Source organism: Adelges cooleyi, unplaced genomic scaffold, assembly GCF_023614345.1.
Source record: "Adelges cooleyi isolate 19-005CV unplaced genomic scaffold, UGA_ACOO_1.1 ACOO_flye_CR_arks_rails_tigmint_CR_PRNA_376, whole genome shotgun sequence".
In the NCBI taxonomy this organism is placed as follows: domain Eukaryota; kingdom Metazoa; phylum Arthropoda; class Insecta; order Hemiptera; family Adelgidae; genus Adelges; species Adelges cooleyi.
The window spans coordinates 4,856,745-4,876,930 of NW_026096053.1; the positions used below are offsets into that span (position 1 = coordinate 4,856,745).

The window sequence follows — 20,186 nt, forward strand, 5'->3', positions numbered from 1 at the left end:
AAAAATCATTTTTTCTCCACCAATGTGGACGTGGTTTTAGAATTATCGGAAGTCTTTAAAGAAATATTTTGGTGTAGTTAAAAAAAAAAACGATAAAATGTGTACACTATATCTGTTTTCGAGTAAATTCAGATTTTTAATTTATATTTTTTAATGAGAAATTAAAAAAAAAAATTATTAATAAAAGGTACGATTGTTGTATATATTTTGTATAAAAGAAAAAACGTCGTTGCCGCGTAAAAATGAATAAGAAGATATGACTTACATTTTGATTTGTACAAGTATAATCGAATTCATTATTTTCCAAACAAACTAACTCTACTTTGTGAATACGAAACGCACCTGGGCTTACCCAAAGTTTATCGATCGACCGGCGCTTAACATCTACCCTTCCGTGCCGTCGTCCATAAAGCGTTGATTTGAACAGACACCAGGTCATAAATATGTATACATCCACTCTGATAACTGGGAATACACATTTAACGGCTTAAGCACTAAATTCGGGGTTTTTTTTTTGTTAATATACCTAACGGTAAATATAAAACCCCCGGAGGAAAGCCAAAGAGCTGCAAATATTTCAAGGTAGTAATATTTGAATACAAATCTACACATACACATTATGTAAACCTCATTACAACCAGTTAGATAAATACAGTTCGATAATTATCATTTGTGGTGTACACATTTATTATTAATAAAAAATCAATAAAATTATATAGAGTAATTTTAATCCTGCTTTTGACAATATTACTATTTACTCGTCTGTAATTGAAACAAAACAAAATATTAAACACATACAGTTGCATAATACAAAATAATATTACATACAATTTGCGATCAAATTATTTTTCATTTTTTAATTTATAATTCTGTGGCTTGATGCAAGAAGAGCCAAGTCAAAATGTTAACAAAATTTGTTAATATGACCACAATTTTTATTGTGGTCATACACATTTTTTATGTTAAGAAATAATAACAATAGTCATATAAACAAATTTTCTCGAAATTTTGACATTGGCCCTTCTTGCACCAAGCCACAGAATTTATTTTAACATATCTCAATAAAATATAAAATGCAGACACAATATTTTCAAATTGTACTCGTTTCCATGTGGGTTTTAAGGGCATTAGTCGTTACGATAAAACATTTATAATTAAACTTAAGATTATTTAAAAAATAACAGCTAAAACCTCAGATAAATACAATTTTGTGGATAATAATTAGTTCTCAAATTAATTAGTGTCTCGCTATTGTATAAGGTCAATTTACAAAACTCGTTATTCTGATTACAAAAGCGTTAAGTATTTTAATAATGATTTCAATTATTCTAGACTTGAGTGCTTATTCGTTTATTAGGGTTTGTAAAATAATACATTTATTTATCATTTTTTAAACCCATGAGGCTACACTTGTAAGTCGATCCTATCTCATCATTCAAAATCCGTATGGTTGGCACCTACTCGATCATTGAAACACAATACATTCTGGAAAATCTTATTTGTAACGTTAACGTTCTCATATGTCCTATTGGATTTTTTTTTTTAAATTTTCAGTCAATAAAAAATTAATGTATCGGGTTTTATTTTTGAAATATTATACTGTTTAGAGAAAAAAGGTGAAAGAAGTATATGAAGACTATAACCATAATTTACTATGGAAATTTTAATATATTTTTATTCTAGTTAGTTTATGGTACAGTTTTACTGCACAAATAATAATATGCATACAAACTTGAAATGCGTACTGATTTCAGTTTTGCATACAATTGAGCGCTATATTTACTTTAGTAATAGTTAACTTAGAAAACATATTTTATTTGTTTGATATCTTCTGTATTTAATTTATTGCTTGTAAAATGCTTTCTTACACAGCAATAATATATTTTAAAAAATATTTAAATAATATTTCGTAGGAAAATATAATAAATTGTAAACTTTTATTACAATTTTCTAAATTTACTGTTTTTGACGGAAAATCAGAAAAATGTATTACACACATGCTTGAACAATATTTTTCAAATATTTTACTTATAATATTATATTTTTAAACAAATAATAGGATTAATTGTACATTCATAATTTATTATATTATACTTCTTTTAGGAATAGTACAAGGGTCGACTTGAATAAGTTTATTTTAATTAAACTATGTATATTAAATTATATACAATTACTATTGCACTCTATGTATTCTAGTCCTTGATTATTGCCGGAATTTTTTTTTAATGAGAATGTCATAGTATGGTAAATAATATAATAATTATAATTGGAGTGAAATACATAAAGAAGTATATTATAGAAGACAGAAGTACTGAATATAATATGCACATACAATACAGACTTTATATACCGTTACCATATGTTTTTTTTTATATATAAATGTGAATATTATTATTATGTATAATAATTATAATGAATTAAAAAAAAAAAATCTATGTTTTATAGTTATATTAATTTGTGGGCTCATTTTAGAATTTTTTTTCAAGAGTATAATGTAGAAATAAGTCAAGCCACTCCTCGCTAAAGTAATGCATTACTATCACTCACGTTGGCTTTTACAGAACAACTTATAATACATGTTTTTTCTTTTATGGGTTTAACGCGGTCTTTTGATAAACCATCGTCATCGTTGGACGCGATTAATCATTTTACAATTTTAGTATGATAGCATAATATATAACTTGGGGCTCGTACGACGTGTTGTTGAAATAATGGAAACCGATGGCAAGTCAAAATTATTATAGCTCAAGTTTTGATTGATCGAATAATAATTATTATTTTTATTAGCGAATTTTTTCGTTAGTTTTTATAGTACAATTTTAATATGTAATTTAACGTTGACATTAAATATTTTTAAATTAATGTAAGTAAATACCTAATGTGGGAATTACGCACAGCTACACCTTATGTTATATTGAGAACAAATATGTTTAAGACGGAATAGTTTTATTTTGAAGGTGTTACAATGAGAAGTAAAGAGCACCGGAGGAAAACAATTTAAGCAAAGAAAAATGCAAGTATTTGGGATAATTAATTGTACGAGAAAATCTTTCCTGTCATAATGTTTGATAATTTGTGTTAAAATGATTTACAACTTGACGTATGATTTTTTTTGGGAAATTCAAATTTGAAGGGATGTTTGGGACGTTAATATTAGTGAGATTAATTATGGGAAGTTCCTAGAGGTAAGTAATTGTACAACAATTTCTTCACCATAACCTCGACCCCGAAAACTATATTCTTGAACGCACCACTGAAATAAGAATTATTGTGACTAGTAAAATAATAATATTTTTTATTTGCGATTGAACGAGGTGAATTTTAATACGGCAACAAGTCTGCAACAAAAAAGGAACCATTTGTGGCCAAAGGAAAATCGTATAAAACGTTGTGTAGTAAAAGTAATGATTTATAAACTATATATTCAAGGGCTGGGTAATATGAATAGTCGGTATGAAATTACATAGGTTGTATTATTATACATTTAGGTATGGTCGTCATCGTCAGCCTGGCTTAAATACTGAGTATTTATAGTTTAACCTAGAATTTTAGTACTGTTAAATTATATGCTTAATAGTTATGCTTTTCGAGGACTAGGGTGGCTATTAGAAGTGAATTTAGCTTAATATTAGATTAGTACGCCTATAAATTAGTCTAACTTTTGTTTGGCCCAAAACTGTCATCGGACGCGTTTACATAACGATTATATTACTATAAAAATGATAATATAATATACAAAGTTATTCGAGTTTTATGTTACAGTAGACATTTCGATGATATATTCAAAATAGGTAAATACGACCAAGTATAGCTTGCCAGTAAATTTGCTAAAAAGGTAAATACTTGGTAATTTGATAATATTATAAGTCATGTAATAAAAAAGTATATACTTTATATTTGGTCATTTTTACCTATTTTGAGTGTTTCGTCGAAATGTCCGTTATAACGTAAAATGATCCTGTATGTATGAAAACAATTCGCCTCGAGTATAAAACAGTTAACGCCCGTTTTTTTATTACTGTACTGTTTATTTCACAGATAAATAAATATAAATACACATACATGTAATATATTATATCATTGTTGTTAGTTGCGCGTATATAGTGCCCGTTAAGAGTACATATAACTAAAATATACAACTACCACTGTGTATACGTATCCGAAGGGGGTATTTTCGGGTGTGTTTGTGGTCTGTTTTTGATGTACGATCGCCCGTCGTGCGGTGTGGTTTTTGCAAAATAAATTGTTCCACCGCACTGTGGTGACGGTTTATAGCAGTTAGCGCGTTCCAGATGCAGCGGGAGGGAGGTTAGAGTGGAAGAGGACAAAATCGAACACAGTACCTGCTACGTGTACATATCAAGGAAACCCAGCCCTTTGCGTATTCATTACTCATTGAATTGAGCACCTAAGTACCTCGTAATCCGCTCTATACATGAGCTGTTGTGTTGTATATGTTGACGGATGTCTATTGGACTTGGCAAGAACAACAACAGTAATTTCGACCTTAATTCGTTATTACACGGTTGTTGCCGTCGATGGAATAATTATTATTGACTAGGGGGATTAACGATAGAACAATAATTATTGTTTTGAATGAACATATAAATGTTAAATAATGTATATGCATTCGCAATTAATAATACGAGACAGGACGTTCAAAATAATGTACTGATTATGTATTGTTAATGGATAAAATAACGTAAACTTAGTTAGGATGAGATGTTGAAATAGACATTTTGAAGGACAGAAAAAGTAAAACATGGAATGAGTTTGCAGGTTCAAATTCTATATGGATCCATGGTACAGAAAAATGGTAATTGGACGATATGGATCAAAGAGAGTTTTGTGTGTTACAGCTAAACAGTTTGACCAAGGGGGACACGGGTGTGTTGTAAGGATGAGTGAATGTGATAAAAAGACGAGCGAGAATAGATTGAAGTGGTTTATGTGGGTTTTTAAAAGATATAAGAGAGGATGAGCAATGACAATTGTGTGTATTATAATGATATCCAGAAATAAAATAAGGGTAAATATATAAAAAGAAATGGTTATTAAGAGCGAGAATAACCAAAGAATACGTGGAAGATGTGACGGGCCTTGTTGAGTGGAAGTTAAGGACTAGGTTAGTCGACCCTACACAGGTAAAACTCATCTACTCGTAGACCACTAAAATACATTTTTCTTTTATTAGCATACGCACTACTGCTAATAAACAAATTTGATCGTTTGATAATTTACACTTTTTTTTTACCTTCGATTTCTATGTCAGCTGGGGATAATATTAGTGGTGTTGCTCCTTGAGATTTTGATTTTTTCGCATTGTTGCCTGTTGACATTTTCGGCACTGTATATGACAAAACAAGTTATTCGAGAATACAGATTATTGTAAGTAGATAATTAACAGTTAAAATTCAATTTAATACTTAAATGTGATTCAGACCGCACAGTTTGCATTCAATAGTTGATTTCGTGTAAAATAAGGTAAATAAGAAAAATAAGAAGTAATTTAAACTATAGAGGTAGCGCATACACATAATCATATTTTGTTCAATTATTACTATTGTTATTATTTGAGATAGTGTTCTTATTGATCGGTGTAAATAATGTTAACTGCTTTATTAATTGGCCTATTGTTCGCTACAGGCTAAACTTGCGTACCGTGTACAGTAACTACTATGTAATGTCCAAACTTTCTCAGACTTCATAAGCGTTCTATAACGAACACACTCGGTGAAACGAGTTTCAGCCTCACGGTCACAGGTTTCTCAGAAATACTTAAGGTTGTTATCGACGGCGTCCATTGTGTGGTATATGCAACAAAAGCATAATAGAAAAGTCCACAAAGGGTGAAAACTTATTGTATGAATGAGAACCGGAAGAGAGGAAAAAGAAACGGCCAAATATTGTTACAACTTTTCTGCCTGGTTACTGCTAGCGTAGGTATAGTGTACTTTTAATGAACTTCTATTGCACACACACACATACACAAACCTCCTTATTCTGTTTCGTGTACTATTCAATGCTTGTAAGTCCTTTTAAAAAAAACTAATTATGTTAGCTCGTGTTCAGCTCACTGCTCACCTCACAACTCAGATTCTTTTCTTGCTCCTTATTGAATAAGTAAAATTCGTTTTGCAAATTTTAATTTTATAATAATTTTATCTGTATACAATAAATTGTTAAATTTGTTGTGTGCTGTGTTCTGTAGATTAAATAGCTTTAAACTAAATGCAATTTGAAATTTAACTATGTAACCATGTTCATTAATCACAAAATATAATTATTAATTTTAGTTTTTTATTCTAACAATTTAGCATAACTATAAAATAAAACGTATCTGGTTTTTAGAATATACCTAATATACTGACCGCTATAACTATAAATAATTAAGAACTTAGTGTATAATCGACATGTACGTTAAATTAATAAGCAATGGCTTCAAATATTAATTAAGGACAGAGTATGCAAAACAAAAAAAACCAATATTAATACCAACTTCGACTAACATTTGAAAGGCAATTAAAAAATTATAATTTGTTCGTTAATTTTTTAAAAACATTCTCTGAAAAATATTTTTATTTTACTAATTACAATGTTAATTATTATTACTATCTCTTAGCTCTTATAACTATCACATAATCACATAACTTAAAAATGCGAAATTTTAAAATAAAAAATAACGTTGGTCGATGATAAAATATATTTCAATGGTTTGTATTTCTTAAATCGAATGATACTTTATCTAAAAATAGTAATGTTTAGTTTTTTTTATGATAAATGGGCAAACGCTTCCAGCTACTATCCACTGTCGTGACACTAAATGTTTTTATATACTTAGCTCACACCACGACCGTGGTGTTGGATATAAATATATGTATATAAGTTCATGTGGTGTGTAGTCTGGATAAAATGTGCAACAGTCGATTAAGTCGGTGACTTTAGGCTGATATTCATCGTAAACGATGTGTGCTTTCGAGTAGAGTTGTCGGTTTTGCGAGCACAGGAAATACTGCGTTTTATAATGGCACTGTGTACTATGATATATCACGAATGGTCATATATTATATACAGTATAGTACTGTATGGTATAAAGCAGTAACCCTGCCGTCGTTAGCTAGTGGAGAGTGAGAGAAAACCGCTCTAAAATACACTATTAAACTTTAACGCTGGCGTCGAGGCCGTGGCGTAGGTTTTTATTTTTCAATTTCTCTCTGCCTTGACCGAGAAGTATTGAAAAATCAATATCGTATACATACAGGTCTTGTGATTGAAATTATTGTAGTTTCAATAATACATTATAATATTTTTTATTATAAAATGTAACAGTGGCCTTTAGTTTACATAATACCAAATATGGTATTGTGGTGAGATAGGCATCGTTAAACTTATTATATATTAAAAAATTATTAAAACTCGAATGGGGTATTATATTTACACTGTTCGCCATCGTTTCGAAACGTTGGCTAATCCGTCAAGATAATCAAATGGTAGTAACCGCAAGGTGTGTAAACAGTGTAAATTATTATATACATCAGAGAATAAAACACTAAAAAGTCATTAAAAATATGTTTTAACCCTTTGAGTCATACATAATTATTTATTTTATTTTTAAAAAATATTTACTTTGTGTTTGGTAAGGGATTTGATTTTATAATAATTATGCAATGTGAACATCGAAAACCATACTCTTTTTAATTAAATACACTTACGTAACTTACCTATGGGCAATATTTGGGCCTATGATTATTATTTAAAATAAAACGCAGTGTATTTTTAGACTTATGAGTCGTACTTGTTTATTATAATTGACAAAATGAATAAATGTTTCAATATAATATCATATGACAAATTGTTAACACAATTTACTGAAATCATTATTTTTGGAAAGTGTTCAATAAGCTCTTTATAAGCTCAAAATATCTTTATGAGATTCTGTTTTCAAATGTGAAAAATAATATTATTATTATTTCTTTACGTTTGAAGTTTAATCCAAAGATTAAACAAAACAACAAAATCGGATTGATCAAACAACATTTTACGCCCTTTCGATTTTTGAAGTATCGATTTTCAAATAAATTATGTACAAAAATCATGAGCAAAAAAGCGAAGTCCATAAATATATTTATATATACTATATATTTTCATAATAACAAAACAGGATTTTTTTTCTGTTTCTATAAACAAAACGAGAGTGTAAAATCTTGTAAGTAATCTTCGAAAACGCTTCGGCGGAGTTGTTGCGACCAAATTACTATCTCTAAACGTCAATATATTTTTATCGGCTCGTCCGAATTTACCGTTAAAAAACCGAATGTAATTTATTTTGCCATTTTACGTGACCGGAGTACGATATTTCGGTTTATAAATTCATGAATAATGTACAAAAAAAAAAACAAATGTTACTAGCGCAATAAGAACGCTATACAGAGGCATTGTCCGTTTCACACTCATGCGAGTATATATTATTTTAAGGGGTTGAGGCGCAAAGGTCGACATAAATAATTTTCGCCATTTTACACACAAACACACACTGTGGGCAAATATAGCCCGCACGCCGCTATAATATAGCAGGGAGCGTTTTGATTTATTTTTCAAAATTGTCCGAAAGTGTTGTAAAACATACTTGGGTACTATAAAAGCTCCCAGACCATTGTTTGCCGTTTTGTGTCTAAAATATTTTCAAATCCCCGGTCACGCGATTTAAACCTTTTATTGATCCGTGCTCGAGTGCTTGGTTATATTATAGTCATTTTGACATCACAACGTTATTATATAAAATTGTGCGCCAAAATTTTTTACCAAATCCGTTGTTAATATTTCGACCTTAAAACACGTTGAACTACGCAAATTATTTACCTTTTTTTTTCTGATGATTATTCACTTTCACTTACACACTGTTGGTCTTCGATATTTATTTAAAATACACAAGTTATTATTTGTTTTACATTAAGACTTTAGAAGACAGTATAATATACCGGCTGGTATATTTAACTCTTATCGTAGTCGGCGTTCAATCAAGTTCAGTCCGATATTAACGATTTCTTTTGGTTCCAAAATGTAAAACACAATAAAACTTAACTCAAGCGGCTTTCAAGTACCTGTATCAAAACGTTTTCCGAGCACACACAGCCAACAGGTAAAACTTTTTGAATAAATAAAAAAAAATAACCATGTACATCACGAATAGTCAGGTTACACGATTGCGTTTTGTACTTTAGTTAACTTTTACAAATGTACTTATACATATATATGTAATGTATAACACAATGAAACTTAACTTGAGCGGCTTTCAAGTACAGCTTTAGAGGTGCAAGGTGAAACTTAATTACTAATAGTACCTAATACTATTTTTATACACATTTTCAGTTGTTACAGACCCATACAGCAAAATAAATTAATATTTTTTAAATGTCAAAAAGCGTTTTATTCGTTTTTTGGCAGGACATTAAATCGCTGAAAAATAATGTTTAAAGAAAAGTCGTTAAATATTATTAAAAACTATAGGAAATATTATTATGAATATTTTCACAATAATTCAACACAATATATATTTTGTAATTCATATTTTTGGATAATTTTTTATCTCCTCCTAAACCGTAATAATAAAATAATTCTATATTTTATAGTATTATTAATACTAACGATATTTTTGACACATTTTGTAAATGTTAATATTATTTTGCTGCAAATCGCCCCCATAGGAATAGTACAAGACATGATAAACGTACCTACACCGATGGCCGTATGCGTATGTCTAAAAAAAACATTATATTTAAATTTCGTTTATGATATAGGTATGACTTATGGCATGTGCATTTTAAGGGGTTTTCCAAAATGATGTAAATCATTTGGATTTCAATATCGAGATATTATTTCCCACGTGACCTATATGCAATGTATGTATGAACGAAAAACTAGACCTATTGGTAGGTAAGCATACGCAGGGAAACATGCATTTTAGTACCGTCCCGACAATCAGATACCAACACAACCAACGACTAAAAAACGATTTTTCATTTTTAACCGTTGCTCCCAAACTGTTATCTTTTTGCAACTTTATCCCGAGGCAGACATCCGGGGCGGTTATGCTAACTACTGACCACTAGGGAGTTCTGAAGTTGGTCCACTATCGTTCTGCTCAACGACAATAATTTTGGTTACACTTGACATAGACTTTTGAATTTCGATGATAACCCTTTCGGTCTGATGATGACAAGTCGGCTATTAATCAACTCGGTTCGGTTTCTCGATGATGTCCCCGGCAACGTGCGGTGTCCGAGAAAGCTCCTTGGTCATCACTTTGGTGGCAGCTTTCCTATATCAAACGCTTGTCTCATAATAAGCACACTGGTTTAATTCGTCTCTGACCGTTGACGACGTTTGATAAATGTTTAAAAGAATATGATGAGTTCGAACATAGACAATTAGAAAATAGAAAAATTTGTACTATAATCTGAGAAATATCCTTGAGAAAAATCATAAATGTTCGATTTTTGAATGACTTAAGAGCATTATCTCCAGTTTGACTTAACATTTAAGAACAGTTTAACAATTTTTGTGTTTTTAAGCTTCGCTTAATTTATAATCGAAATAATTGGGAACGGCCATTAACGTTTAAAATATAAAAACAAAAATTGTTATAGTCTTCAAAAAATATTCTAGAGTGACTCATAAATTATCAGACATTCCTTTCTTCAGTAAAAAAATTTAAATTATTTTTTAAGCTTCTAATTTTTTTTTTTTTTTTGATTATCAATAATTTTACATATTTTCTGTATATTCAAGCTTGTATTTTAGTGAAGCTGAAAAGGCTTAATTAATTTTTAATCTTTCCAGAGCTCTGTTAAAATAAATATTAAACTAAACAGTTAAATGACAACTTATAACAAATTTAATATAATATATTAAATTAAATAATTATAATAAGTACATATTTAGTGGAGGTATTCTTGATGTAATTGGTGATTAGGTAAGCATATTACAAAAGGGATCAGCGTGTATAAATTAAAATTGTATTTAACTCAAACGAACTACTAATAATGAAAATCAGAAGATTCAGTATTTAGCACTTAATCAATTTTGGAAAATGGCGACGAGCTCCCTTTTCGCTTTACATAATATATTGTCTCAATAAAGGATAATATATTATTAGCATATTATTGGTTATTCTGACATTGAACCGTTAAAGGAAGAATCGACATATTTGTTTTTCATTTATCCTTGACCTCATAGCCCATGCTCTAATTCTTTTAAGTGAGACGGATAACACAATTAGTTTGAATATATTATACAAACCGTATAATAAAAAGCACTGGTAAAGTTTGAAATCAATAACATTTAATTAATAGTGTATACTTTCAAGTATTATAAATAATTAAGGAGTTATATAAAAATGTAAGTACCTGTATCTCACGTTAAATAATTATAAATTTCTAAAACTATGTTACATTTTTTTTTCAAGTCAAGGTAAAGTATCGATCAGTCATAAATGCTTGTAAGGTTTTTTTATTATTGTTTTTAATAAGGACTCCAGTTCCTTAAGCATTTTTTAGAAACATTAAAATTTAAGGCTAAAAATGTATAGACAATTTGGTATCCATAACGATTATTTTTATTTAGGTTTGCTTTTACGATATTTTGGTATTAAATATGTGTATTAAAAATAATTAGAATAATCAACGAGCTGAGACTTATAATCATGTTTCATGTACACATAATAACATTATTATACTTGTAAGTCAAAATAAATATTGCTGTACATACATATATAATACATATTTGCATATTATATGCATTATATATACATCTATATAGCTCTACACCCTGGGCTCAACTATAATAATATGATAATGTAATATATTTCCTAATTGAAAACTTTCATCGTTTGCTCATCATATTTTCACTCAAATGAAGTTCAAAAGCCAAGCGACTGTATGTGTACAAACGAAACTCAATTATCTCTTTGAAAGTTCATTATTAGTAAAACATGGGCTCGTGACGAAATAAGTGACGGGAAATGTATGTTTGTAAACAATACTAATTTTGTAGTCATTGAAGCCTTACAGTGGAAAATAAAATCATGAACTGTTACTTAAAACTTTACGCTTTAGCCTAAACTATTTTTTTATATTTTTACATGTTAGACAAAATTTGTTGTACCCTTTCGTACAAAAGTGGCCACTTTATTAAAATTATTCTTTCACAAAAACGCCAAATTACACAGTCCATTAACATTTTACCTACTTTTTGAAACATATGAACATCTTTTTTTATTCACTGAAGCCAAAACTCGCTTCAGAATTTTTTATGCACGTCAATTTGGTATTTAAATTACTTCAAAAATTAGATTTTTAAAAAAAAATTTTTTTAATTGGACTTTATTTCTGTGACTTGTTCTGAATTCAGCGTGGAAAAAATTGAATAAATACTCTGCATGAAAAAAATGTACTCTAAATGACTAAACACCGTGTATTTCGATCGTTTAGAGAAATTTTGAGGCCGAATTAGGATTCAGCGAAATTTCAAAATCGTCGTCACAGTGTTGACACTGTTAGTAAACAAATAGTGATACAATGAAAAAAATATGTTTTTTCAGTACTAGAACAACAGTTTTTGTTTTAACTTTGTATTTGATAATGTTTCTAGAGATATTTTCGTATTGTTAGGCCACCAGTTTTCCTAGGATAATTTTTCCAGGGACAAGGGGGCGCCAGGTTGTCAGTTATAGTTAATGTGATAATATCTGGTGTTGCGGTGATGGCCTCAGACCGTCGGGTCACTTAGAATGCAAACTGCGCGGGCGATCAATATAATAACAGGTACAACATAATATTATACTGCGAACAGAGTCGAGATAGATTAATAATAATTTTTTTTCTTTCTACTTACTCGACGATTATTATTACTATTTATAACCCGACGTGTTGTGATGTCGGTCATTCGCAAACGTGCAAACACAAGACTAAGACGGTAAGTCGATCAGTTGCCGTTCCATTCTTTGCACACACCTACTGCAGCCACGACGGACGGCCGACAAAACAATTATTACACCGCACCCGCGCTCGGACGTTTTTTGTTACGGATAAACGGCCATAATAATAATAATTGTGTTGGGAGAAAAAACCGATGTAAGCAAGAAAAGAGAAAAGCAATCCACACGACCGGCAAACCGCTTGTCTCGGGGGGCGAAAATGTAATGTCAGCGGGTCTAAGGCAAGTACGTTTTAACCGTCCGACGATTTTTGTTGGCTTCGACACGCAAATCTATAATATATAATTCACTGGCGCCTAACCGCCACCGGTCGACGCCATAGTCGCGCCCCCGCGACCGCCACGTGACCGGACAAAGGCAAAGTGCAGCGTAAAACAAACGACCAATTATAATAAAGAGAAACAACAGAAACCCACCCCCACCCCCCACTACTACCCCCTGGAAAAAAACTACCCCCCCCCCCCGCCAGCCAAGAATTTGTTTCTATGTGCGGCGGCACAACTCGAGTAACGTCGTAAATTTTAACGACCCAAGGATACATTTCGACATGTTTTCACAACATAATACATACCGGCGACAAACCCTCAAGACTAATCAAATATCTGTGAGTGTGTGTACCAAAATGGCGACAACGCATGTATGTGCTTAAAGGAGCTAATAATGGTTTGGGGGTCATGCGAATTCATGTACAATTTATGTCCCAATCGACTTTTATTACTACACTTGTATAGTTTACAAAACATTTCGACAAAAATTTTGCAATAATTTCAATAAATCTAACACACATTTAACACACTTTGACTTAAGTAAATGTTATATTTTTTTTGTTGAAATAACCAAACACTTTTGTGTAATTTATTGAATTGTGTAACCCGTGTTAAGGTTTAAATTTAACAATTATTTTCAACAACCAAACAGTGCTATTTAAAAGAGCAACTATTTCGATTTATGTACAAAACTTTGAGTTTCGAGAACGTTAAACTATAATGGAAATAAATAGGTACAAGGGGGAAGCGAAAGTGAACATTTTGACGAGGTAACGACAAACTAAATACCTATATCATTTTTTTTTTCAATAATCATGCAATATTAGTAACTTAAGCACTTTTCGGTGACATTCCCATCAAACAACTGTATGAAACTTAGTTTATAACTTTAACGGCTCAACACAAAACAATAGATTCGCATATAGTATAGGCTATAAAAGTAAATTTCAATAAAGTAAATACATACAATATACGACTTAATTGGCTACATCGCAAGTTCTTGAATGGTTATGGTTTTAACGTCAGACACTCTCCTTAATCAGAATTAATGTTTTAAATTAAATAATGAGTATAAAAACAACAACCTGTATGATAATTAATGAAGTTTAAGTTAAATCTGTTCAGGTAAATTCGGGCTAATCAATTAATAAGGGACAATGAACGTCAATTGAAATATTTTACTGGAGACTCACTTACATTTTTATAAATACATACTTCTATCGCATTTCAGAATTTGTTATTATCATGGAAAAAAGTTATATTTATTTTTATCTTTTAATATAGAGTTGTTCGTATAAAGAATGACTTATGATGTATGCGTGTGTGTAAGTTCCATGTCTTTTTGTCAGTATAAAAGTTAAAAGATTTTAAATCAAGGAGATACAAAACTGAAAACACATAAATCGTTGACAGGAATTGCTTTAGAAGTCATCGTCGACTTCTTTTGGTAGTCGTGCCACGAATTTAAATGCGACAAAAGAAAAATGATTGCAAATAAAAAATGTCAACGACAAGGTATAATTTTTTTAAATAAAACGCATCATGTTTTTTTTTTCAAAGTATACTTAGAACATTTGTGTATGGAAAACAACGTTAATATTAAAATACCCTAGAGATTACCATGATCATTTTTATAGTGATAACTTTTATACTAGCCCAAAAATATGTCTTATTATAATTGTTAATTATTATGTTTACTCAACCGACTAACAAACAAATAGTATTAAAAAACATTGGCGGAGATCAGGGGGAGCTTGAGATACTAAAAATCCTAATACTTAAAATTAGTGTTTTTCAAAATACCTTTGATGAGATTTGTTGAAATAAAAATAATTGTAGCACTAATTTTAAGTTTTAAAGATTTTAGAATCCCAAGCCCCCCTGATCTTCTCCAATGTCAAAAAATCTACCAATAAGTATTTAAATTACTATAAAATAGTAAAAATGAATTTTGAATGATAATATTGTACCCCTGACAACATATTTTTAAGGGTCTCAAGTGTACACATATAGTCATTAAGTTGCATCTTAGCTGCATAATAACTATAATTGTTTCAATGTTTAATTAGTACAATAAAACATTTTTTTGTTGTAGGCGGCGATTACGGGGGCTAATGTAGGCTTTATCTTTTCTAATATTTAAAAAACCATTTTTTAGAGGGCTTTTAAGTACGAGAAATCGGTTTAGGGAGAGTTTGTGTAAGCTACCTATTATATTTTATTCTTAAAACAAATATTGTACTTACAAGGCATTATCGTTAAACGTAGGTAATGATGAACATTTATATGTTAATTTATTGTTATCGCGAAAGACATTACCGAAAAAAATATAACGATGTTACATTTTAAATTTAAATCGACGATGTCATTATTACTTTTTTTTTTAGTCAAGTTAAGTAAGCGAAAATGTAAAAAAAAAAAATATATCAACGTAGGATGATAAAAACGGCTACTCGCTATAAATATAGTGTGCACATAATGTATGTAAATATTACAAGAATAAAATCCTCTACGTTACGATTAAAAACGGTGCCGTTTAATTTATTCATGACTATATTAATACCTTTCTAATAATAAAAGCGCGTGTTCCCCAAGCGAAAAGATAATATATTTATTGGCAGTTTGCTAAGTAGAATAATAATTGTATATTATGGACGTGTACCGATGGCCGTAAATGCGTTCGGTTTAGCACCGTTGCCGGTTTAATTTAAAATTATGACGAAAATATTATAATTTATGTAGGTACCGCCGTATTATAATATACCTATGTACACGGTATAACTTAATAATGCGATTCCAAATCCCTTGGTCGCTTACCTCGTGAGATATAATTGCGTGCGTTTTTTTATACACCATATATTTTCTTACATAATTTATTTTATTTAAAAAAAAATACACTTTTTCAGCTGATATTTCTAATTGGAAAACGACTGTGCTCGAATGCATGCACAGGGCTTACTAGAGGCTGAATATATATTCAAAACACGCCAAACAAATAAAAACGGGGGTTGCAAAAGCTCGAAGGTAAATGTATGCGTTGCAGGTATAGAAAAAAAGAACAGATGAGAACGGAAAAATAGAAAAGCGATTGGTGCGTGTCCTTAATACCTAACTTATACGTTATAATACTATTATACAGGGTACTTATTCAGAGTTACATAATACTGTAATTTTTCTAAGATATAATCGTTTGACGAAAAAAAAAAGTGGCTTTTATATTTTTACTAATACTGCACAATTGAAACAGTTCTAATACCTATTATCACAAATAAAGCATCACCAATAAGTGTAAAATTGTGTTATTTATTTGGTCCCAAATGGAGATCAATCATTATTTAACTAAACCGAGTTCACTACCAGAAATCATTGTATCACATATTTTACTTCTATTAAAAAACAGAATCTCAAAAAAATGTATGACACTTCATTTGAACACTGTAAATACAGAAATTAAAAAATATATAAATATTATTCATTTTTCAAAATATGCATGTAAAAATAGTCTTAAACTATGTAACACATGTTGACCAATTAAACATTTTTTTTTCATTTAACATATTTTTTACACAACGTATTTCTAGTTTAAACGATAATTGTTTTATTGAAAATATTGCTGTAACGTGAAATTCAGAAGACTGTTTCATATTATAGTTTAGTGTTATGCGTGTATGCGCCACTAAAGGCATAGGATTGTATCCGGTATAGTTAGGTACTTTCAATAGAGCTTTTTTTTTTTTACTATGCACGATTTTCTTTTATTTTCCGGTTAACAACCCACGTGGGCCGTATCATCGTCTCTACAAAGCGATATCGTCGTGTGCCAATATTATTATTATGGAAATGCAAGCCCGTATTTTTTAATCCAACGACACGCTATAATATAACATCTGGTACACTACCATGACTTGTTACAATGTAATACAACCAAATGAATCGATAACATTTTATAAAAAAAAATGTTATTGCATGTACATATATTTTCTATATGGACTATTATTTATCCTCGACGTACAACAATATTGTATCGAAATGGCTTCAATTTGATGAACACGATAGCACATATGTTATTAAATCACACATTTGTTATTTGATAGTTACCTTTTTTTCCCCCAAGCAACAGTTAACCGCATCACAAAAAAAATACACAGAAATTCTATTTTGTGACTAATGCTTGGGGTTATGGTTATCCTTTTTTAATGGTTATATTATCAAAATACATACGAAGTACAGTTATAAGATTGTCACATGACAAGTATAGTCATAACAACCTTTATAATATAACACATATCCGAAAATATCATTTTTTTTTTTTTTAATGAGAAAACTCCTGGTTTGTTCAATATAATACGAACGTTTTTTTTTTAAATTGAATGCCAATTTATACTTATATAAAATATCAGATTAGGCGGTTACTCTACTCTACCCCTTGTCCAAATCCGCATGCATGTCAGATGTCACGTACCATAATAATATTATCTGTATAAAATGGCCTGCAATAAAATGGTAAATAACATCTAGAATTAAGTTAGAGAGAATACTAAATTTTAGTACACCGTCCTTGGATAGTACAGAATATTGGCGTTCTAAGAGTCTAAAAGTCTGTCTGGGAGCCCTAAAATGATCTATTTGACCTCATGAATTTTCACGGCGGAAGATATTAATGCTAGATACTTACTACTCCCTTGGGCACCCTCAAGCGCAATTTTACAATCCTGACCGAAATAAATTGTCAATATGTTAAGGAAAACGTTAGTATTTTATATCACAACTATTTCCATTTAATCCAACATCACATATTATTAATAAACTCACATACAATTGGCGGCAAAATTTCATTAGAATTTAAAACTAATTTTCAACTTTAATTCTACATTATCAACAAAATCCAATAATAATTACAGCTCTAGTTGACGAGGTGCGTTTATTAGTTAGTAAATGTATTCGCAAATTTAACCTCACGTTTTGCTATTTTTTTTATTTGTATTAAATCTGCTTGATTTGCTAAACGTTGTCATTTTGATAGTGAAGTTGCACTATACATTTCTAACATCATACCTGAGATAATATGCTCTCAATACCATACATATCTACCTAGTTTAGCGTTGAATACTGGTATACATTTATTTTGTTAAAACTTTAGTCATTAAACATGTAGGTATTGTAATTTGTCTGCATTAAATGACCGAAAACCTAAAACGACCGAACAAATTATTCTGACAATATACAAATTAATTAAATGTCATCACAGTCAATATTAAATGTACCTAACGTGATAATTTGACATAATAAATACATATGAGCTGATGATATTTTTTTCAATTATTACATGTTTACCTATTGCTATGTGGCATAAGCATATATATTTATAAAGATAAATGAAAACCCCATTCAATTGCATTGTTCAAAATGTAAAAGTTTACAAAATTATAAACTGGATAATCTAAACCTACTAAAAACTAACACAATAACTTTATAAACGTAAAATATGTTTTTTACCTTATTTATAAAACTGCCAATACGGAAAAATAATTGCCATTATTATCATTGTTTTTTTAATTGCGTACCTGAAACAAAACAAAACAAAAACAAGTAAGTATTAATTAATTTGTTTTTTTTTTTTTAATTTAAGTAGATACATACAATGACAAAAAGTCTTTACCATACCACATATTTTTCGCTTATTTTACACCCGAATTATAGTATTGTTATACTGCTAATGTATCATCACGCAATAACAGGACAATATCATTTATAGCATAATATTCTATTATGTAGGTGGCTGCAGTTTATACTCCTATTCTAGATTAATCAGTGTCGTATTAAGACAATATTAATTATTCAAATACACACCTCGACAAGTTCGTAAAGGCACTTAGTTAATGGAGTTTATCCAATTTTACTATCTATTAAATATCTACAGGTTGCACCCATAAAGTCAGAAGAGTTGGTGAAACTAATTTAATGTAATTACTTTTGATCGATTATTGACTTGGTCGCAAAGTATACTTCTTGTTTTTAATTCCAAGACGATGATTAATAAACCTTCAGTAGGATTATCCTGACGAATATAAACGATCCCCAACGGTTTAGGTACACAGGTACAAGTTTTACAGATCACAAACGTCAATTAGACGGCAGTTCGTGCCACCGCATTACTCGGTACTATTATCATCTTATTGATATTATTAGTTTTGTTATGGGTTGTTTATATTACACTGTTGTAAATCGAAAAAAAATTTGCATTCGCGATGCTGGTTATGGTCTGACAATATTTCTTTGATAGGAAACTATGAATGTATGTAAGACGTTAGTTCTGGACAGTTTTATACAATATAAATACATATGTACCTAATGTATCGAAGATGTGAATTAAAATGTATGCAAAAATTAAACTCGTTAAATAATAATTAATTATTTTCAAAAAAAATGAATGTCTTAGTTCTAAATTGATTACCCTGTATCTATAATGACAATAAATTATATGTGTGTAATTATAAACGCAGAATCTAGCCGCTATTTTTTTTCCTCGGTTGTAATCCAACACAATATATATATATATATATGTTCACCCGTTTACCGTAAAATTAACCGTAGAGTTAAACTTTTTTTAAGTATACATTTTTTTCTCAAATCGCGGCCGAAGATTTATTGCTCTGGCAAACTATTCTGGGTCCTTTTGGTTGTTACCGCTAAACTGATATAAACATTTTTTTTTTACTACCACAATAATATTATATTGCGCTTAAAATATATTACACGCGAGAGCCGAATAAGTTATAAAAATTCAATTTTAACGTTGTAATTAACGAAATAAGTGTTAAAATATTGTGCGATAATAATTAAATTTGCCGTTAAAAAAAAAATTTGAAAACCCGTTAATATTTTATACTTCAATGATTTATTATATGATACCCAAGCACTATCGC

The 20,186-nt window shown here is 29.9% G+C and overlaps 1 protein-coding gene across 1 annotated transcript in view; it reads right to left on the reverse strand.

The window, feature by feature from the left end:
• Positions 1 to 18,775, reverse strand: part of LOC126840937 (solute carrier family 12 member 4) — a 98,939-nt gene extending 80,164 nt beyond the window's left edge. Inside the window, exon 1 of the mRNA XM_050576970.1 lies at positions 18,757 to 18,775. The gene's annotated coding sequence lies outside the window, so the exon portion shown is untranslated. The remainder of the gene's footprint in view (positions 1 to 18,756) is intronic.
• Positions 18,776 to 20,186: the final 1,411 nt, after the last annotated feature.